Source organism: Thermobia domestica, chromosome 18, assembly GCF_964235325.1.
Source record: "Thermobia domestica chromosome 18, izTheDome1.hap1.1, whole genome shotgun sequence".
Lineage (NCBI taxonomy): Eukaryota > Metazoa > Arthropoda > Insecta > Zygentoma > Lepismatidae > Thermobia > Thermobia domestica.
In genome coordinates this window covers 55,717,270-55,740,699 of record NC_137471.1, presented here as the reverse complement: position 1 = coordinate 55,740,699, position 23,430 = coordinate 55,717,270, and the positions used below count along the sequence as shown (strand labels likewise).

At 35.9% G+C, this 23,430-nt stretch overlaps 1 protein-coding gene across 4 annotated transcripts in view; it reads left to right on the top strand.

Moving 5' to 3' along the window:
* The first annotated feature begins 272 nt into the window (after nt 1-272).
* The window catches only part of LOC145675782 (protein FAM135A), an 817,324-nt gene continuing 794,166 nt past the window's right edge, over nt 273-23,430 (top strand). For all 4 annotated transcript variants that reach the window (XM_081746478.1, XM_081746479.1, XM_081746480.1 and 1 more), the window contains exon 1: nt 273-934. The gene's annotated coding sequence lies outside the window, so the exon portion shown is untranslated. The remainder of the gene's footprint in view (nt 935-23,430) is intronic.

The window sequence follows — 23,430 nt, the reverse complement described above, 5'->3', positions numbered from 1 at the left end:
TTGAAAACATCATGTTTTTCTTCCTTTACAAGCAACCGAGTTACATGGTTTTCATCTGAAAGAAACTAGATGGCTTGTGACCATTAAAAAAGCTCAATATAATCCGTACTTAAGCACTGGAATTTACAACTAAAATTAGAGTGAGGGGCAGGTGTAAAGACTGCTGTTCATTCATTGAGTTGAATACACTTGCTTCGCTTTGCTGTCTACGCCCAGGCACCATCACAGCTGTTCGATTGAATTAGTTCTGCTAGTTCTCCTCTGCTGTTGGTAGGTGGCAGCACCATACTAGTAGTGAAGATGGCGGCAGTGCGGTCTTTGACAGTCACGAATCTCATAATTGTTTTCTGCTAGAAGCGATTATTGAAACGTGGAACACATGATGTAACGTCTCATAATATCGCGTCTAGTATGTGTTAAAATATTGAATGTTAGTACTAAAATGTAATAACGGTTTTGTAGTAAAAAATCAATAAGTACACCGTCTGGTATTCGTAGTACAGGCTCTGAGGATCATTCAAAGCAAGCTAGCTAGCGAAGCAGACTTGCCTTTTGCTCGACAAAGGGTGCAGCTAGGATAGATAATCTTTCCGCCGCTTTTTTTTTTTTTTTTCTTCCCCGAAAATATCAATGTTTGTATGGTGTTGTTATTTTGCCATGCGTAATTTTGTGTTCTGTGTCGTACATTGTTTTTAGTTGGTGCAAAACTTAAATAAATAAAAAAAAGTGTTTGTGATTTAATGTTTCGGGAGTGGTAAAAAAAAAGTGTTTGTTTACAATATTCGTATTCACTTTTTTATATTGCCGGTGTTTGGTATTAGTATTATTATTTTTATTTTTTTTTTAAATATATGTATAAAATTGTGCGAAGTGTGTTCACGTAATATGTGCAGGAAGCAGGTGGATTATAAAATTATCTTGCAGCGTGAACTAGGTAAGTAGAATTCCTATACTTTTATTTATTTATTTATTTATTAAAAAAATCAATTTTAAGGGACAATTATTCCAAAGCCTCCCAGAATAAGAAAATGACACAGCGGTACAGGTTCAAAATCGAAACCTAGAGATTCTGTGTTCAAAGCTCAGGTATAACCAAGGGGTCACCGTGCTTGACTTGATTGTGCGTGGCCATGATCTCGAATCTCGGTAGGGAGTACATAGCTCTATATTAGGTATTGACGTGCTTTCCCGGTGGGAAAAGCGACACATTCCGATGGCGGTAATTAACAGGTGTCTAATTACTTACTAGAATGTTATAAATATTCACAATAAGAAACGGCGTATTGTTCTCTTCCCATAAAACAAAAAAATGCATTTGGTCGGCTATAGCTCTTCTTGGGCCCTAATGACGGAAGATTTGTATAGTGAGTTTAAGTGTAGCTGGGTTGGGAAGGGAAGGGGGGGGGGCATAATAGTCTTTACAATATTCATAGCTTCGCTTATCTCCGTGCCAAGTCTGTAACAACTAGTAATATATTACAGGAAATATATCTTTTTCTGTGGCCAGCAATTATGAAGGCATTTTCATTCCGTGTTTGTCAACTTGTATTGGGATATTGGGACAATTAGGTGGTGGTGAGCCGATTGATAATTTCAGGAGATGGTGTGGTAGGATAGTTCCCTCCGGAACCATATCTCTCTTCGTAATCAATGTAAGTTACCAGCATTGTCACAGCATCATCCCGACCCCCCGAGTATTAAAAAGTTCCTCTGGAGGAAATCACCGCTGGGTGGATCCCCACCCTCTAAAACTGGTGTGATCACTCAATATGTAGGATGTCATGTTGTTGTTGTTGATAATTTTGGAATGTAACGTCGCTTTCAGCAGTGAGGCTATATGAATCGAGATCTACTGATTAACGTAGAATCAGAACCATATGAGCTTCCGCCGGGGTCTCCCACGCCAAAGGCGCATACGCTAACCGCTTAGCCACGAAGGACCTCAGGATGGCATATTGACACAGCGGTAGAGTGCTTACTTCTGCAATTATGAGTGGTGCTCCTGGTTTGATTCTAGATCACATGAGCTTATGGTGAATAACATCGTGGATTTTCTCAAGATTCTCCCCTCTCCTCCCACATTCTCGTTCCAGTAGTTGTCTTCAACAATCATCAACTTCCGCCAACCATTCATCTGTTTTAGTCAAAACAATGTAATCGCGCGGTTTCGCATCAGAAATTTGTTCTGATTTTTTTTTCAGTAAATGCCCAATATTTTGAATAAGATTACCTACGAGATACATAAAACTAGAGGCTGTGACATCTCAAAAAAGCTTGAAAATAATGTGTCGGAAGGTGTGTCTGTCTCTGTTGGAAGAACAGTGTCTTCTCTTGTTTCTCGTTACGGAAAATTATCTCCTTTTGTGTCGTGAGCAATTTTAATTTTTTAGAGAGATCGGTTTATCAGAGCTCCTTCATATATTTACTCTGTTCATCCGGGAGACAAAATACATCGTGTTCGAGGGTTTTCTCAAGGCACTTCCGTTTCCTTCTACATTATCATTTTACCAATTCTTCCATCATCCTTCATTTGCCTTAATCATTCGTCTCCCTTAGTCAAAAGGGCATAATCGTGGGACGTTAAACTGAAAGATTTCATTTCATTTGAGACAAAATCTCAGATGGTTCGCTGCCAATTTTGTTTAGAATCTAGAGGGTCAAAGAATCGAGACCTTTACGTTCATTAATGAAGGTACTCCATCTAGTTGATCTTAAGACATAAACAATTTAAAATCGATTACCCATGTATTCTTCTGGGAGTAATCACGGATATCATCCTCGCTTGATAGACTGCCCGCAGTGCTGTTGAGATTAGTGGGTTAGTATAATGCTCAGGATACACAAATACTAATTTGTCTGTGTAGTACAACGGTAGCAGTATCACAGCGTACACCACGTGAAGGAATTTGGTTTAGTTTTTGATAAACCAAACTCTTAACAAGCTATAGGCTTAAATATAACATTTTACCTCAAATAAAATGAAGTATACTTCAATATCAATGAATATTTGAAAATAGAAAAATATTTAAGTCCTTAGATCTCTCAAGTGGAAAGTGATTTAACTTCATTTTAGCGTTGTGTGCCACGGACATATTAGTATTTTATATCCTTAGCGTTATGAAAACCGGCCAAATTTAATAGCCTATCAAGCAAGGATGATATACAATATTACTCTAATCGTATCTTGGTATCAACTAGATGGATCGATCACCTGTATCAACGGACCCGACTTCTCACTGTATACCCTCTACATTCTGGCTACACCTGAATGGTGGTCTATAATGTAGTTCTTGAGATTATGTGTCTTCCGAACGGCAACACACAGGCAGACGAACATATAAAAGAGTTTCTTGTAAATCAAACTCCTTTAAAAAGAGAAAGGACCAGAAGGAAAACCAAACACAATCACGAAATATCGTACACTATCAGATGATACTTATTCGATCTTGACCAAACTCGTTAGACGAGCTTAGTATACATACGAAATATTCCAGTGGTCTACAGGCCACTGGTTCCCGAGTTATGGGTTTGGACAAATATTCCAAAATACATAAATAAATTAATAAATGAAATGGAAAATGAAATTTTTGAATTGAACGTCCCACGATTATGCCCTTTAGGTTAAGGGACACGATAATTGAAGAAAAATGAAATCTTTAAATTTTACGTCCCACGGTTATGCCGGCTAGGTAAAGAAGACGGGGATCATGAGAAATGAATGATATGGTAGAATGAAAAAAAGTGGGAATAAACGGGAAGACCCCGAGAAAATCTATTTACACGGCGTTTCTCTACCACAAAGCTCACTTGGCGTGAGCTGGTATCGAACCATGAACGCCATGCACCAGAGATGAACGCTCTACCACTGAGCAACCGCGGCCCCACGACTATGGAAGAATTGGTAGAGTGAGAATGTGGAAGGAAAACGGGAGTACCTCGACAAAACCCATGGAAAGATGTTAAGCACAAACTTACTTGGCTGAGGATCGAATCAGAGACCGCAAGCACCAGAGGTAAGCGCTCTACCTTTTTTTTAAAAAAAGTAACTGATTTACCGAACGTGTTTCAGTAACTTAATTACCTTAATTACCTTATTACCTCATTTAACTCATTTATCCAATAATTAATAATGATTGGGACACGAACACACAAAATCGAGGATAGTTACAACTCCAAAAGCTGCCCACCTTAAATCGAACCCTGCAGCCCGTACACCAAAGCCACACGTGCTAGCTACTAGACCAGCTGGAAAGGTATACTGAGACACTGTGCCTTCAATAAATAAAGTTAAAAAAACAACAACATAAATGCTGTTTATAAAAAAAATGTATGGAACAAACTTGTTATTAAACGTTATTTGAGGTATAACAAAGCAAATGAGAAGATGGTTGATCAATACAGTCGAATTTCTCCCCTTGGCGAGAGGGGAAGATAATACGCCAGGGTACTGCGAAAATACTGGTAATACACATTACCCACGATTAGATATTACTTCGGAAGGGAAAAGATAATTTCGAAGCTCTGGGGGTCTCTTCATGTGATCATCACAGAGTGCAGAGTGAAGGTTGATGTAAAGAGATCAATGAACGACGATTTTTTTTTCGTAATAGGGAATCTTACTAGTTAAATGTACTTTATCATTCAATACTACTGCTAAAACACTATCTATACTCCAGTCTATGCTCCAGTGTTGTGATGAAACGTGAAAAACACATCTACTGGGTTCGTGGAGTTGTTTTTATTTGATTGTTTATGCATGAGAGGAGTGCATATACAGCCTACAGAAGATGGAATGCGTCAAGAAGGAAGTTGAAGAATAAACACGAACCTGACAATACTTAACACAACTTATAAGAAAATCTTCCTAGAGAAGGACGTGGTTATGAATCTGCCAACATCACTCACTTGAGTACAAGGATTGTTTAATTACATTACGTTTCTAATACTGACACATTTTCTTTTTATTCCGCGGACAATATTATATCTCTTCTGTGTAAATTATGGAAGAGAATGAATGATATACAGTAGATCCATAATTATCCGAGAGCCTGGACGATTGAATGTACACCAATTAATAGACCTGTTTACTGATTATAATGTATCTCACGGCTTTATTACTGTACATAGCCTACAGTAGTGCCCTTCATTTTGCAGAAAGTCTGTATTATTGAGGGTTAGCCAGAGTCCACATTAGCTCGAATAATCATGACTCTACTCTATTAGTATTTCCTGAAACAAAATTTTACCATACGCCAAATTTCATACCTTTACTGATAGAGGCCAATTTACCGCCCCATTTAGTATCATTTGCCACCCTTTCCCTAGAGAAATCATACCAGCCTCGATTACTTAAGAAACATTAAAAAAATATACACTTCACTGAGTAATCCTTATTATAAAGGAAAAACATGTTCATCTGTGCGTAATGCTAATATGCAACCTTCAAAACATTCCAGAATTACGGGTTGCATACACATCTGGACGAAAAATGTAGATATACATAATACTTATTATAAACGGCCAGTCACGCTAATTCGCAGCAATGTACAATCAGGCTAATAGTTGTCGCTACGTGCGCTGGCTTCTACCTGACGCCAATAGATATAACTTGTGTGCAGACATCTAGCGGACGATCCGAAGGTTTGGGGAACAAGTAGTAGCAATAATAATAATAATAAATCCACTAATAAGAAGAATTGTAGCATCGGTAAGAATGTATAATGTTACCATATGTTTGTCAGGAATTGAGTTGGAACTACCACCTTCGCCTATAATATGTTTGTTTTTTTTAATTTAACTGAGTAGTTGACGTCAACAAATGGAATTGGAAATGCAATTACTCAAGTTCACAACTGACTCGTTTTATCGCATCGCGTTGTATGATATTAACATTGTCAAGACGACCATAAACAAATGCAGCGTAAATAATTTATGACTATAATAGGGAAATAGACGGGTCTGATTAGTAATATCAGGAAGTCAGTTCCCACAAGAAAATGGTTTATTTTATATATATATATATATATATATATATATATATATATATATATATATATATATATATATATATATATATATATATATATATATATATATATTTTTTTTTTTTTTTTGAACTTTGTAAACGTTATACTAGATTTTTCCACTCTGTGCAAATGCACGGTTTTGCATATACAGTCGAGTCGGTTCAGTATTAATATTTCATGTGTCTAACAGTTGAAGATCCTGAAGTGATCCTTTTTTTAATTTCCCTCTTCTCCCCCACCTTCACAAATTATCGCAATTGAATAAGCTATTGTTAACTAACTGAAATGCTTGTTTTTCGCATGGGAGGAATAGTTTTATGGAAAATATTTGAACTCTCCCCTCCCCTTCCTTAGGATGTGTATTTGAATCAAAACGATAGAACCCAGGTCAACCCAAGTGCTGACTATGTTGGGAAAAAATTCATTGCAACTTAACTTTCACCATTTTGTTGGTACAAAGTGGCAAATTAAAGTATAAAAATTGACTCCTTTTTCCGTTGGAAGAGAAATTTTCGAGAAAACGTTACGATATATATAGCTTCATCTTCCTAACATGAGGAGCTTGTGAGATATTCTATTTATGGTATAAATTTCTAATCCTCACTCCCCACCTCAATACATGCATTTTAAATAAAGTAACTTGATAAAAAAGAAGAAAAAAAGAGGTTGAGATAGGTGTTGATTCCTTGACAATGAGAAAAACTACGCCAATTTGAATGCGGAAAAACAACTATTGAAAATGCTTCCCCCCATCAAAAGCTGAATTTTCGAAAACTGTGATACATGTCCGCTTATTTTTAATGAAGGGTTTATATACTCATTTTTGACTTTCTAACTTGCATAACTTTTCAGATATTATATTTTTAGTGTACATTTTGAAACTCCTTCCTTCCTACAGATAAACATTTTATTTAAAGTTATGTGATAAAAAATAAAAAGAAAAGAAAAATTGAGGTACGTCCTAACAATATGATTAGAAATTCATTCAAACAGTTCAAACGAGGAGCGGCGATGGCTGAGTAGTAGAGCGTTCACCTCGGATGCATGGGGTCTTGGTTCGATCCTAGCTTGCGCCAAGTGACCTTTGTGATGGCTTAACACAGTGTGTGTGGGTTTTCTTGAGGTTTTCCCGTCTCCTCCCACTTTTTCATTCCACCATTTCATTCATTTCTCATCATCGCCGTCTCCTTTAGCCTAACCTCCATAACCGTGGGATGTAAAACTTTAAAGATTTCGTTTCATTTCATTTCAAACAGTTTAAATGTTTTCATTTGATGTGATCAAAACAAGATTATTTGAATTTCTATTAATGAGTTTGGTTACAAACTCTGCTGTGCCCGTCCGTCCGTCCGTCCGAGCGACAATAAATCTCCCAAGAGCTACTTGATCGATCAGCATTGATTTTGGCCAGAATATAGAGGGGCCCATCCTTAATTAGGAATCGAATTTAATGATCGAGGTGCTATTGAGATCAAAAGTGATAGAAATAAACCATTTCCGGTTTTAACGTAATCACTATAGAGTAAAAATGGAAATAGATAGTAAGAAATGGTTTTCTGCAATCGTTTAAGCGTTCCAAGAATACTTTTCATCTCTATCCCTAACTCTCTACCAAAACCGGAAGTGATAGAATTCCAGTACAACTTCCGGATTCAATACTGATCTACATAGAGCAAGAATGATAAGAAATAGTGAGAAGTTTTTCTTTAAGAAATCAATTTAACATTCTAAGAATTGCTACCATTTTTCTTTTTAACTCTCTATTTCAAACTGAAAGTGGTAGAAATCAACCACTTCCGGTTTTAACGTTGATCGCCGTAGAATAAAAGCCGTAATAGATTGCAAGCAGCGATTTTGTGTAATCAATTTAGCATCCCAGGAATATATTCTATCTCCACTCTAATCGTTCTATTAAAACGGGAAGTGGTAAAAAAAATCTACTACTATTACCGGTTTCAATATTAATTTAGAAAATATCAACTCCATACAAATCAAACTTCTTCACGTGATGTACACTTGATACTGCTACTTCTTTTGCGATATTTGTGTCAAAAAGTCCCAAAATATTATTATTATTATTATTATTATTATTATTATTATTATTATTATTATTATTATTATTATTATTATTATTATTATTATTATTATTATTATTATTATTATTTTTCTCTAGGAGCTGTTCAAAAATATCCTTCTTCTGAGTCCACCATATTTAATTCGTGTAAAAAGTGTATTTTCTGAATCTAAAACTTCCATATAACAAATTTCGTCGTTTACGTAGCGATTAAGATGAAGTAAAGTTTGATACCCCTTCATAATTGATTTTTTCAAAGTTTGTTACGTCTATAACCTGCCTGTTAATAACTGGTCATCATAACAAGGCCTACATTAATCGATATATCCTATTGAACTGAACAAAATTATACGCGGGAGTGAAGTTGCCGCCCCCTTACTTTCAATTTTCGATTAAAACTGAAGCCAATCGTTTGTTATTGATTTTTTTTTTTAAATAAGAATCATTTCTTTCGAAAGAAATTTAAAGACTTTTTTACAAAATAATGTTGGAGGACTGACTTCAAATTAGCCCCGCCACCTTCAAATTTCGATTCAAAACAGAAACCAGTCATTTTATCTTTCGTTTTTTAATGATTGTTTAAAAGAAAAAAAAATCGCCTATTTTGAAAAACAATAAATATTTCGAAAATGAAGTTGAGATGTGACCAACTTCACATTAATTCCTCAGATTTCAATTTCGATTCAAAATCAAAATCAATCGTTTGTATTCTATTTATTACAAAGTGATTGTTTTTATGGAATAAATTAATTTATTTTGAAAAATAAAACGAGATATTTACAAAATAAAGTTGGTAAAGCCAACTTTATATTGTCCCCCCATTTCAAATTTTGATTAAAATTCCTCTCCAGTCGTTTGCTAGTAATTCTTTTGAAGAAAAAATCGTTTACTTCGAAAAACGTGAAAAGATATTTCCGAAATAAAATTAGGGGACCAATTTCACACTGATCCCTAATTTCAAATTTCAATTCAAAAACCAAGTCAGACCTTCGTTATTGATTGTTTTAAATTAAAAATTGTTTGTTTTGGAAAATGCTAAGAGATATTTACAAAATAATGTTAGAGGTGGGGGTAACTTCACATTGTTCCATCCATTTTTAAATTCCGTTTCATTACCCAATCAAGAGTTTGTTTTTCTTTGTTATTGATAATTTAAATATGTTTCGAAACAGTATAGATATAGTTACAAAATGAAATAGTGATGTGACCAACTTCATACTGGTCCCTCAAATTTCAATTGGGTATTCAACAGGGTTATTTACAAATAAACTTTGGGGAACAGCTTTATTCAAATTCAAATTTCGAATCAAAACTAAAACCAAATTTTAGTTTTTCTTGTGTTATTAACTGTTTTGAAGAAAAACTCCTTTGTTTTGAAAAACGTAAAGAAATATTTAGAAAGTATTGGTAAGGATGGCAAACTTCAAACTGACCTTTCAACTTTCAAATTTGAATCCAAATACAAACCCATTGTTTGTTACTGCGTGTATTGCAGAGAAAACGTTTGTTTCGAAAAACATAAAATAGAGATATTTACAAAATAAAGTTAGAGACCAGCTACATGTTAACTCCCTATCTTCAAATTTCACATGAAAACAGAAGCCAATAGTTTGTTATTGATTGTTTTGAAGGAAAAAATCTTTTATTTCGGAAAATGTAAATAAATGTTTAGAAAATTAAGTTGGATGTGACCAATCTCACAAGTGGTCCCTCAAATCCCAGATTTAGATTCAAAACCAAAATAATGTTTTATTTTCCGAATGTAATTGATCATTAAGAAGAAAAAGGCGTCTGTTTTGAGAAACAAAACGAAACAAATATAAAAACAAAAAAGATATTTACAAATTTAAGTTGGGGTTTGGCCAACATCAAATTGGTTCTCCAATTGCAAAATTAGGTTAAAACTAAACCCAGTATTTTTATGTCTTGTTGATTTTTTTAAAAAGAAAACATAGTTTTTTTTAAAAAACGTAGAGGAATATTTCGAATGTTGGAGTGACCAACTTCACATCGGGTCTCCAATTTCAAATTTCCATTCAAAACCCAATCGTTTGTTATTGACTGACCCAAAACTTTATTTTCTAAATACCTCTTTTTGTGTGTCGAAAGAAACGATCTTCTCTTCAAACCGATCAATAACAAATTAAGAACAAACAATTGGCTTCGGTTTTGAATCAAAATTTGGAAGTGGGGACTATGTAAAGTTGAGTACTCCAACTTTATTTTTAAACATCTCTTTACGCTTTTTTTTTAAACAAATGATTTTTTCTTTAAAATAAACAATAATAGATGACTGGGTGGGCTTTTAATCAAAATTTGAAATGAGAGGCCAGTGTAAAGTTGGCTCTTCCAACGTTATTTTGTAAATAGCTTCGTTTCGTGTTTCAAAACCAATTACTTTTAAATCAAAACAATCAATAACAAACAAGAAACAAACGACTCATTTTGGTTTTCGATTGAAATTTCAAATTTGAGGAACCAGTGTGATGTTAGCCACACCCCATCTTAAATTTCTAAATAGCTCTTGAGTTTTTCCAAAAAGACGATATTTTCTTCAAAACAATTCATAAGAAACGAAAAAATAATAAAAAAAAATGGCTTCAGTTCTGAATCAAAATTTGAAAGGCAAAGGGACTAATGTTAAGTTGGCCCCCAACTTTATTTTGTAATTATCTTTTTATGTTTTTCAAGACAAACCCCTTTTTCTTCAAAACAATTACTAACAACCGAAAAGACAAATGATTGGTTTCAATTTTTAATGAAAATTTGAAAATGTGTGTATGTGAGAGGGGAGGTAATTTCACACACGTGCGTAAGTGTAAATCTTATGGCACACATTCATAAAAATTCAAGTGGTTTCGCAGAAAAATCACCGGTAAGCTTACTGGTCTTTTACCAGAACGGTTATTTTAGGGCAATTGCATTATTTTAGAACAATGTATACAACATTTGATAAAAGCTATTTTTAACTGTTTGCTAATTTCTCAATTTAGGTAGTGCATATTTACAAGGAAGAGGGGGTGCAAAGGTGTACGTGCACCCCTTAAATCCGATCCTATATCAGGGGTGCCCACAAGGGGGGGCTATGACGCAAACTGCGTCATTGAAATATTAGGGGGGGGTTAAAAATCTATATAAATATGTTTGATGGGGGGGGGGGTAAAATTAATCGAAAAGAAGATTTTTTCATGGAAGAACACCTACGGATAGACAATTGGGGGGGTGCGTCATGGACATAAGGGGGGGTGGGCACCACTGCCTATATATATATCGGCATTCACCAGGGGGCCTAGAGTTGAACGGCATTCACCAGGTTATGGCATATGCTGATGATGTAAATTTAATAGGGGAGGATAGGAGAACAGTAGAAATAAATGCAGAGATCTTATTAAACGCTTGCAGGGACGTGGGTTTAGAAGTAAATGCAGAGAAAACTAAATACATGGAAGTGCGTCGGGACCGTAATACGGCAAATTGTGGAGGCGTTAAAATATTAAATAATGCTTTTGATAAAGTGGATACTTTCAAATATTTAGGATCAATATTAACAGACGAAAATCATATTCACGAAGAAATTAAATGTCGACTAAAAGCAGGGAATTCATGTTACTACTCGGTTCAAAATCTCTTGTCGTCGCGAATTCTGTCGAGGAATTTGAAGCTTAAAATATATAAAACGATAATCATGCCTGTTGTTCTGTATGGTTGCGAAACATGGTCGCTTACTCTGAGGGAAGAACATAGACTGAAAGTATTTGAGAACAGGATCCTGAGAAGAATATTCGGACCCGAGAGGAACGAGAATGGGGAATGGCGGAAGCTTCATAACGAGGAACTACATAGTTTATACGGTTTACCCAACATTGTTAGGGTCGTCAAGTCTAGGAGGCTTAGGTGGGCAGGTCATGTAGCTAGAATGGAAGAAAGTAGAAACGCTTTCAAAGTCTTGACTGGTAGACCCATAGGAAAACGACCATTAGGAAGACCTAGGCGCAGATGGGAGGACAATGTTAAGATGGATCTCGCAGAGATAGGAATACAAAGTAGAAACTGGATGCAATTAGCTAAGGATAGAAGTCAGTGGAGAGCTTTTGTGAACGCGGCACTGAACCTCCGGGTTCCATAGGCCATAGAGTTAGTTAGTTATATATATATATATATATATATATATATATATATATATATATATATATATATATATTTGAGGGTGAACTCAAATTATTCGTATTTTTATTTACTTCTTTTATTGATACCCAAATTCAATTGTCATTGTATTTCTGAATCATTGAACTTTTGTAGTCTGTAGTCTTTAGAAATTGTTTATTTATTTTAATAACGTGTATAACTCTATGCAGTGATTTCACTTGTGCCTTTTGTCCTTCTAAAGTAACTCGTGAAATATTCATAAATATGCAGCATCAATATAACGTATTTCTATCAGGCTTCCTCCGTGGATGAGTTGATAGACTCGTCTTTGTAATCAAGGTGATTTACTTTCATTAGCTTACAGTATCTTCTGTTCCTGACATTATATCACAATCAATCAAAACTGCGATATGATGGAGATGAATATTGATAAATGTTAAAACCAAATAATTCTTAATCATAGGGCTGGGTAGATAGAAAGTAAAAACGCAACCTTTTGTATTTTCTCTCTGAACACTACTGTAAGTTACGTCATTGGATTGCGTTGTTAACAATGTGTGTTATCAGTTTCCCTTCGGACCAAACTCGGACCAACAAAATCCTATGAAACAATTTTTAAAATGTTCAGGACTGATTTTTTAAAATTTATTTTAAAAGCGGAGAAAATCGTCTTACGAGAAAATAAAAACGTATAGCGCGTCAGAAAACGTTTAAATCTGCTATTGCTTTTATTTCTCACTTCTTATCTCTATCAATAATACCTCCTTGGAACTCAAAACTAGTCACCTATTTTCCTGTCTCATATGATTCTAAAGTTGCACCTGGGGAGCTCATTCGCAAAGATACTGGTCGGGGGCTCATTTTGTAATATTGTGTCACCGGAAGGAAATATGAAAAACCAATGGCTAATGATGCATCCATTTGCCATTCTTGGTCCAAATGCACTGTTAACATTATAGGCAGGTTACTGTGCAGAATTTTGCAGCTTGAATTCACAAAGGATAGTCATTCTTAAGGGTCTTCACTATGGCGAAATTAAACTACCGCTAATTTTAGAGTTTTTCTGTAATATCTTGAAAACAAATAAAAATATTCGAAAAGCAGAAACGTAGTGAACTAGACAATGCGATTTTGCATATGATACCTTTACCACAATTCACTTATCTGCTTTTGGTATGCCGCTATTTACAGAACCCGCAAAAAAAATGCTAAATCTATCTACAGTTGCATATCAAAAGCAGATAGATGAGTTGCGACAACGGTATCACATGCAAAATCGCATTGTCTAGTTCACTACGTTTCTGCTTTACGAATATTTTTATTTGTTTTCAAGATATTACAGAAAAACTCTAAAATTAGCGGTAGTTTAATTTCGCTGTAGTGGAGACACTTAATTGTATATTCTTCATAGTGCACTTTGATATGACCCTTTTCAACAACATATTGCCTGCAGACTGTCTGAGTATCGTACCCTCTTTCCTGGACGTGTACAGAGTTTGTGACGTTAGGTACATAAACCCTAGTCCATTCTTGTGTTGTGTTGTGTTCCCGCCAGACGTCAGTGAAAACCATACATTTCATTCGCATCAATTTAGTATTTCTACCAAACGTTGGAACAAATATTTATAATTAATTTGTTGAAGATTAACAAAATAGTATTACTTTCAGTAAGAAACTTTCATGTCTTTTAATTTTAAGAACAAGTGTTGAAACAAAATGCAATTATGCTAAGATAAAAGATAGCAAATGTTGTGCTTACATTCTCTCTGCAAACAATAAGAACTTCCTTTATTATATATAGTTTATATTCTTAGTAAATTTTTACATATTATTTTACATTTTAGTAGCTTGTTTCAACGTGCATAAAAGAAGTATTCCCATGAGAAAGATGTTCTAGCGATGATAGTACTTATAATGTTAACTTGCAAACATTATGAAACCGGATAAGACAATTGTAATTAAATAGCAACATAGTTGAAAGTAATGATATTACATAGTACGATAAATATTTTTAAAAAAATGTTTCTAAACATGAGAAGAAAACATACTAAATTTATAGCAGTTTGTTCATGTGGCATAACGACACTGAGTGGGTTATGTTGTACATTTTCACTAAATATTAGGACTATCTGGAATATTTTCAATAGTTCTACGAAGAATCGTAAGATTGTTAAGATTGTTGAAAATTCAGAAAACCAAGGACAAAAGATTGGGAGAAATATTTGCTACGTGCTGTTAATTATTAACTATTTGAAGTACCTAGAGATATGCATGAGATAAGAACTATGGCTGTCTCGTCCTGAAAAATAGTTTTATATTGCAAGAGCTCTATCTTGTCTCGCGCGCAACCCTAGAAGTTATATTATTCATCCACTAAGAGTGAGCAGGAGTGTGTGCTGTCCTATTTTTAGGTCCGTATACTTAAGTTAATTGCATACTTGTTTCTTTGGTAAGGGAATTCAGTCTTAGTACCTTAAAAAATGTTTCTTACGGAAGGAGTTAACATTAACTGGATCCAGATCATCTTAAGACAGTGGCGTAGCAGCTGCCCCCGCAACCCCCGCAGTGCGGGGGGGCCGCGACGTATAAGGGGCCCCGAAGTCTTCCGATGATTAAAGATTTAAAGAACTAGAACTTCAATCTTACTTCTATCGGCTTTACAACGAGGGCCCCTTCTCTATACTTTGCGGGGGGGGGGGCAAAAGTGTGCTACGCCACTGTCTTAAGATATATTACTTGCTACGGATATTTGAAAGTTTTTAACATAAAATCAAACAGCTGTTAATTTAATTTGTCCTCTACACAGCCCCACCTGCTGACCTAGCGATAAAGCATAACTCGGTGTACGTTTCACCGGGTTCAATTCCCAGTAGAAGAGCATAAAACATTAATTTCACAATCATTAATCATCCATTTCCTTCAGGTGAAGCGCATAATCGTGGGACGTTAAGCTAAAATTTAGTTTCATTTCACGTAGATATATGCTAGAATGTCCAATTGTCCTGGTTTGGGCGGGATTAACCAGAAATTCTACATTTTGTCCTGATAGAAAGAATTGTTTCGTTCGCCGGGATGATCAAAATCCAGGAGTTCAGTCTGATGTCTTTTAAGTAATGAACATACGGTATTTTGGTCACCATAATAGGTAAATAAAATGCAACTTTGCAACTATCACAGTCGTAATGTTTATTGAAGTCTAAATGTTCTCAGAGAAAATACCAATTCAAAATTTCAGCTGGGGTAACGACAATTGATTTTCCCAGTTGCGGTTGATTAAGTAAGAAAAACAGTTGGTGATCCTGTCTTTCCCGTGTATGTGTCTCGTGCAGTTATTCTGTAAAAATGGAAATCACAAACCTGAAAGTCACAAAAATGGAAATTATAAATTTTTAAGCGACATAAATATCAGTAGCAATTGTAATTATGTAATATTTAGACATCTAGCTTTATGATTTAACTCTTCAAGCCGGTTCGACGTACACGGTACGGGTGCTTTTAGAGGTGGTTCGACGTACACGTATACATCCCATGTAGCACTAACGAAATTATGAATATTCTGCCATCTGTTGTTTTCCCATACGAACTGAAACACATGACACTCAAGAGTAAACTGCAATGTGCTGATATTTGGTACTTTTTCCAAACTGTACCATACAAAGTTGGACTTTTGAACTAACAAGAACACAACACAGAAGGAGTACTTTTTAAGCGCAACATTCAAGTTTTTTTATTTTCATTATTATTTTTGTTACTATAACACAAATGTAATTATTTATACATTTTTATGTAGTGTGAAGTTTTGTTTACGAGTCCTGAAAGTTTTATTGTAATTGAGCAAATGGTTTTTAAGATATGTTCAATTTTATGACATTATGCTAAGGTTGCTGTTTTGGTGATTTAAAATTACCGCCTCTCTCAGCTCCCGGCTCTAAGGGTCAGGATTTCTTGAAGGGTGCACCAATAACTACCATTACATTTGAATTAATTTTTTTAAGTTTTTAAATGCATTTAGGCATCTGTGGTGTGATTGAGGAATATTACTTTGTTTAGTGAATCCTTTTCCTTCAATCTTCAGAAAATCGACTTAAACTATTGGTTTTGCAAAACTAAGCATTCTTTTAAGCCTCAAACGGACATATGACAGCAGAAAGTTTCGGAAAATGTTGCTTTTTTCACTGATAGTTTCTCATTTTAGATAGTGTATGTTTACAATGAAGGGGAGTGCATGTGCTCCGGTGCACCACCCTAAATCCGGCCCTAGATATACAGACTGTTCCATAATTCGTGTAATTTTCTAGAGCACTGGCAGAATATGAAGTTTTTATACTATTAACGTGAAATTTGGCATTCTTATTGGAAAATGTTCGAATTTTTCAAATTTCAAAAGTAAATTAGAGAAAATTACTGTTTAGCCTCTCTTTTGGGGACGTAAACACAAAAGTTCATTTTTCTTATGGGAGATTTAATGTTAAATTTTGGAGGCAGTTTTCTCCAATAACTATTGCTAAGGATTTTGCTACAAATGAACGTCATTTGATACAAAATGCAATGACACTCATTCGCAATCCTAGTGGAGTCGTTTCAAACATTATTTTGGGTAAGGCTCCCCCTTTGGGGGGCAAGGGGCATAAAAAAGTGGTGGGTGGAGTGTTACTAAAATCCCAATTTTTATTTTAGGAATGCCAGTAAGCGTAAGATCCATAAAAAAATGCCACAGAACCAACTCCTTGCATGTGCCAGTAACTTATGGTGGTATGGCTACAGTCCCCCCATCCAAAAGTCACATCACATTAAAAAATCAGCGTAACTATTTTTTGCACGGACATACGGGGGAAAAATGTTTTTGTCAATTAATGTGAAATTTGTTGTTATTGTAGTGCAAAGGTAAGATTTTGAAATCTGGAATGTTATTTTAGCAACGCATATATAATCTCTCTCTTTATATGTATGGGGTGTTTCAAAACAACACCAACAACGTTTGGGAGGTGATTCCTGACACCAAGATAAGACAAAAAAGTATAGATCAACCTGGGTGCAGAAATGCCTCCTTTCGGAGTTATAGGCTGCCGAAAACATGAAAAGATGACCTTTTAAAGTCCGTAGCTCCAAAATTATGGAACCTGCCGTAGTCGGGTCAAGACTTCACTGAGGAATTAGTATGTGCTGTATCCAAATATCCAAGTTTCAGAACCCTGCGGTACTTCTGCTACAATTTTTATAAAGATAGTTGGCGAGTACTTCAAATTATATGCCCGCAGCCAAGCTCCCTCTATAAAAAATTGTTGCATGAGTACCTTAGGATTCTGAAACACGTATTATTGGGTAGCACACATATTAATTCCTAAGTAAAGTCCTGACCCGACTACAGTAGTTTTCATAGTTTTGGAGCTATGGACTTTTAAAATTCATTTTTTCATGTTTTTGGCAGCCTATAACTCCGAAAGGAAGCATTTGTGCACCCAAGTTGGTCTATAGTTTTTGTCTTCTCTTGGTGTCAGAAATCACCTCCCAAACGTTGTCGGTGTTGTTTTGAAACAACTTACATATATATGTTAATGAAGTATACCGACAAACTTTTATAGGTCATTCCTCACATCAAAATAAGTCATAAAGTTCTTATGGACCTGTTGAGAAAAGTACATAGTTTCAGAGCTAGGGCTGTCCAAAATCGCAAAAAAATCCAAATTTCAAGAGTCCCTATTTCGAATTCGAGAAATTGTGGAGTGGTAGTCCTTATCAGCGTAAAGGAAGTCACGCATACACAAGCCAAGAATGCATATTTCATTAATGTTCAATGGGCGTGCAGAGTATTCTCTGAGGGTAAAATTTCCAGACATGCCATCAACTGAATTTTGAGATATGCTCTGACTTCATGATTGGTCCAAAGTAGGCAAATGATAAAGCCTTAAAAGCAGTGAACATGGAATCCTTTGGCGAGTTATCGGAACTGTTAATGATCGTCAACAGCACGGTCACTCGTACTCGGGAAAACGCATGCTGCGATGTTTCCTTTCATGCGTATGTCAAGAAAACGTGATATATACCGTGACGAAATACATCGTATCACATGCTATTTCGAACACACACACACACACAAAAGAGGTGCTTGTTTCTAACACTTCCGACTTCCCTCCGAAGCACTGGATGTTGAGTGTTCTCAAGGCTTACCTTTTGCCCACTTTGGACCCTCCTTGAAATCAGGGTATATCTGAAGACTCTATTAAGAGCATATTTGAGAATTATACCCTATACAGAATACTCCTCACACTTATTGAAAATTGCTGTATAATGCATTTCTGGATTGTGCATGTGTGGCATCGTTTACGCTGACAATGACCACCATCGAGTTTGTGGAATTCGAAATAGGACCTGTTGAAATTTGGCATTTTCGCGATTTTGGACAGCCTCAGCTCTGAAACTATGCCCTTTTGGCAATAGGTCATATAAACTTTTTCTCTTATTTTGATCTGAGGAATCACCTCTTACAGTTTGTCGGTGTAGTATATTGACACCCTGTATATATACAGGGGTTGGACAAAAAAATCTAGAACGTTAGCAAAAGTGTGAAAATCATACCTAGGATGGTGTGGGGACTCCTTTTGCGTCCAAAACAGCTTGGACCCGACGTGGAATGGACGTATACAGCTCCTGAATCGTGGTGTGTGGAATTTTGTACCATTGTTCCTCCAAAACATGCTCCAGTTCCTTAAGGGATGCTGGTGGAGAGTAATGAGACCAAACACGCCTTTCTAACTCAGAGCACAATGGCTCAATGAGGTTCATATCTGGTGACTGTGGGACCCAGGGGAGGTGTGATAGCTCTTGGTCATGCTCCTGAAACCATGATTTCACCGTTTTTGCAGCGTGACAGGGTGCCAAATCATCTTGGTAGATCCCATCATCGTCAGGGAACAATATTTGGGCCATGGGTAGAACCTGGTCACCCCAAATGGCCTCATACGTCTTAGCATTCATCATTGCATGTAGGGCTATGATGGAATCTGCAGAAAACCACGATATCACTGCCCATACTGTAACAGAACCACCCCCATGCTTTACAGTTGGGAGCAGACAGTCTGTATCATAGGTCTGCAATTGTGTTCCCCATATGTAAACACGACCGGATGTTGGAAACAAGATGAAGGTCGATTCATCGGACCACATTACGTGTTTTCACTGCTCATGAGTCCACGCCTTTTGGTCCTTGCACCACTGGATACGCCTCTTCGCATTTACTGCTGTGACCAGGGGTTTGGCGATAGCGGCCCTGCGGTGAATTTTCATTTTATGAAGTTCCCGTCGCACTGTTTTCGATGAAACCGGGTTCTGTAGGCCGGAATTGAATTCAGACGTAATTTTCATTGCAGTGGTCTTCTTTTTAGCTGCTACAATCCGTTTGAATGCCCTCCGGTCCCTATTTGACAGGATTGTCTTTCGACCACTGTTGTGCTTTGCAGACGTCGTTTGCCCATGAATTGTGTATGCCCTCATGACATTGGACACAGTGCCTTTCGATACTCCCAGAATGTTCGCCACTGTTGCCACTGAATCTCCAGACGGGTACCAAAGATCATGTCTCTTTGGAAGTCTGTTAGGTCGTCTATTTTGCGGCACCACTTTCACACCATGACACTCACAGGTAAACTGGTTACTGCTGACGGAAGAGGAAGGTCCACATGACACATTGAAAACAAAAAACGATCGGCAACCGCAACACATGTTGTACAGTGGAAGGCCAAACTTACGTGTCCTGTATGAAATGTTATTAGATTTTTGTCTACTCCCTGGTATATATATATATATATATATATATATATATATATATATATATTGAAATGTGTGTGGTAACTGGTATGCTTCTCGATGCACAAGCTTATCATCAAATATTTGTCCCCGAATGGTTGAACCCATAGCTGGGATAAGATCTACACTGTAATTTTGTTTGTTCTTAATTAAATATCAATACTTAGTTTTCCAAGTATCAGACCAAATTTCTTTGTGTAATAATTTCCTGATGTTTCCATTTCCCTTCATGAATCATTACAATAGTCGTATACAATAACAATATAAAACGAGAAATGTACTATTTTACTCCTCTTGAGTTCTGGCAACCTTACAAAGCGGAACTTTCCAACTTGGGTGTCGCGCGGTACCATGAAGTGTGTCGCCAGTTTTTTTTTTTTTTTTTTTTTTTTTTAATAAATTCAGAACATAAAAAGAATGGAAAAATGTAATAAAATAATACCAAGTCTATTTCTTTTTGTTTACATATTAACTGCGTGATCGAAATATTAATTTATACAATTTTCTGCGAATAACATTAAATGATGGCACTAGATGTCTCTGTTCGTACTGCTTTGTTATGATATAAACTGGTTTATAATTAATATCAATAAGTGTATGATGTGTAAAATTAAAATTGTGTGTTCTAATAGGGTGTCACCATAAGTAAAGCTTGGTATGCACTGCTGTAAAGTAATGCAGAAAACCACTCATGTTCCCGCTCCGCTGGTAAGGTTAGTTTTTTTACTACTTCACCCACATTATAACACATGTCTGGAAGAAAAGGCCCTCCTCTGGCGACGCTACTGCTCTCCTCCTAGCACTCTTTTAACGAATTACATTACGTAAATATAATACTAACCATTCTGCATATTAAGGCAGTAACATATCACAAACGTAGTACACAGTTACATTTAGGTCTATAGGTTTATCTCTATTTGTGTGTGTAGATAAGTTTGGAATAAAATTACACAAAACTTTGTGTCAGAGTAAAGGAAAATGAAAAACTAAAGCAAAAACAAAACTGATAGGTTACTGTGGTCGCCTTTTCAAGGACTTCATTACCCCTATTAGCTCACAATGGCAAATCAAAGTGGAATGGCTGGGCTACTTTCGGTATCCAAACCATCAGAAAACAGCACTAAATAATCAGTTGTTCACGAAATAAGTAAATAAATAAATAAATAAATAAATTAATTAATTAATAATAATAATAATAATAATAATAATAATAATAATAATAATAATAATAATAATAATAATAATGGAATCTTGCAGTTTTATGTCGAACAATTCTGTCTTGTAGAGAGCACAAGAGTCTTGCTCTTGCAGTTTTTGGAAGTCTTCCGATGCAAGACCCGGAATACCGATGCAAGACCAAGACCAAGAGTCTTGCACAAATACCAGCTCAGTGGTAGAGCTTTCATCTTTGGTGTTGGGGTTCCTGGTTCGATCCCAGCTTGCACCATGTGAGCTTTTTTGGTGGATAGAGACGTATGGGTAGGTTTTCTCTGGGCTTTCCCGTTTTCTCCTACTTTCTTCATTGCACCATTTCATTCATTCCTCATCATCACCATCTCTCAGCCTCCGTGGCACGTAAAACTAAATATTACATCAAAACATATTAGTGGTGTTCTTCTAAAACTAAAGAGAAATGTAGTATTGAACATCGGTAATTCCGTACACCATAGGTGCGGACTACATGGGTATGGCCTTGGCTCCAAAGATCAAGCATCCGTTAGAAATTTTTAATGTGTGCTCAAAAAAAAATAATATCGAAATAACATTTTCATGACATTGAAAAATAAAACTTGTGAATGTGACCGCAAGTTTGATTTCATGGGCGGATACTTATACGTTGAATAATTGTTTATCAATTTAACTTTTAGCCTTCTCAGGTATATGGTACACGAGGATTGAACGATATAACATTATACAACAATAAATAATCAATATTCACAAGTGAGAGTGATTTTGTATAGTTATTTCAAATAACCTGGAGTTTGATGCTGTGTGTTTTTGTATTTCTAATATAGGTCAAAAGTGTTTGTATAAGTTGAGTTTACACAAAAGACATGAACAATTACGAAACGTTGTAATTTATCTTATAAGTAGTGAAGCGTGGAAACCATTGAAAAAAAATAAAGGTTATCACCTATGTTGTATACTATCATCATACTTACACGAAGTTCATTTAGAAACATACATTGTATTTCCGTTACTATTGGCGCATTGTAGAATTTATCCAGAGTAAAATTTACCTATGAAAGGTATAAGATTTCTTAAAAGCAAGACTTGCAAGACTCTTGCAGCAAGACCAAGACCAAGACTGGGTGTGCAAGACCAATACCAAAACCAAGACCAAAGGTTCTAGTGCAAGACCAAGACCAAGACTGGATGTGCAAGACCAAGACCAAGACCATTACCCTGGTCTTGGTCTTAGTCTTGCATTTGCTCATCACTACTTGTAGTCAAAAAAAAAAAAAAAAAAAAAAAAAAAAAAAAAAAAAAAAAAAAACGGATAACACCATTCTGCAAATTTGATTTTCTTTTCCTCCCTGGAAAAGTTTTGGGCGATTCCTATAGATTTCGAGCCCTTAACGTAGAAGCCGAAATCCGTTTTGCTCCATCACTCACCAATTTCGAGAGAGAATCGTTTATTTATCGCCCCATGAGATTTATATACGTTCAATAGATGTCTCTGTATCAGAACTAGTAAAAGTAAAGGGGGGCCGCGGTGGCTCAGTGGTAGAGCGTTCACCTCTGGTGCATGGGGTCCCGGGTTCAAACCCTGCTCCCGCCAAGTGAACTTTGTGAGGGATAAACATCGTGTGCGTGGGTTTTCTTGGGTTTCTTCCGTTTCCTCTCACTTTCTTCATTCCACCATTTCATTCATTTCTCATAATCACCGTCTCCTTTAGCCTAACCGGCATAATCGTGGGACGTAAAACTCAAAGATTTCATAGTAAAAGTAAAAGAAATTTAGAACTCTGTTACTTTGTGAAAGCTAAATTTAAAAAGCCTGCACCTCTAGAAGGAAATAGGGCACATTTAAAGATGAAATTTATAAGTAATTATAAATTTGGTAATTCCCAATAGCATCATATTGATTAATTGGAATGCTGTGGTTCAATAAGGATGTCCAAAAGCTTAGAAAGTAATACTTAATTCCAAGGGCGCCGATTTCTCTGTAACTTTTTTTTTTGGGCAATCAGATGTGGGTTTGTATATTCATAGAAAATACATATAATACATATTCATAAAAATACATGGGGGCCCCATGAGCTTTGGGGGGCAGTGTTTCATCCAGACGTCTTTTTGGGGGCACTGCCCTCCCGGAACTCTGAGAGTGCCTCCCCGGAGGACACCAAAATAATACGTCTATAATATAATAATATATAG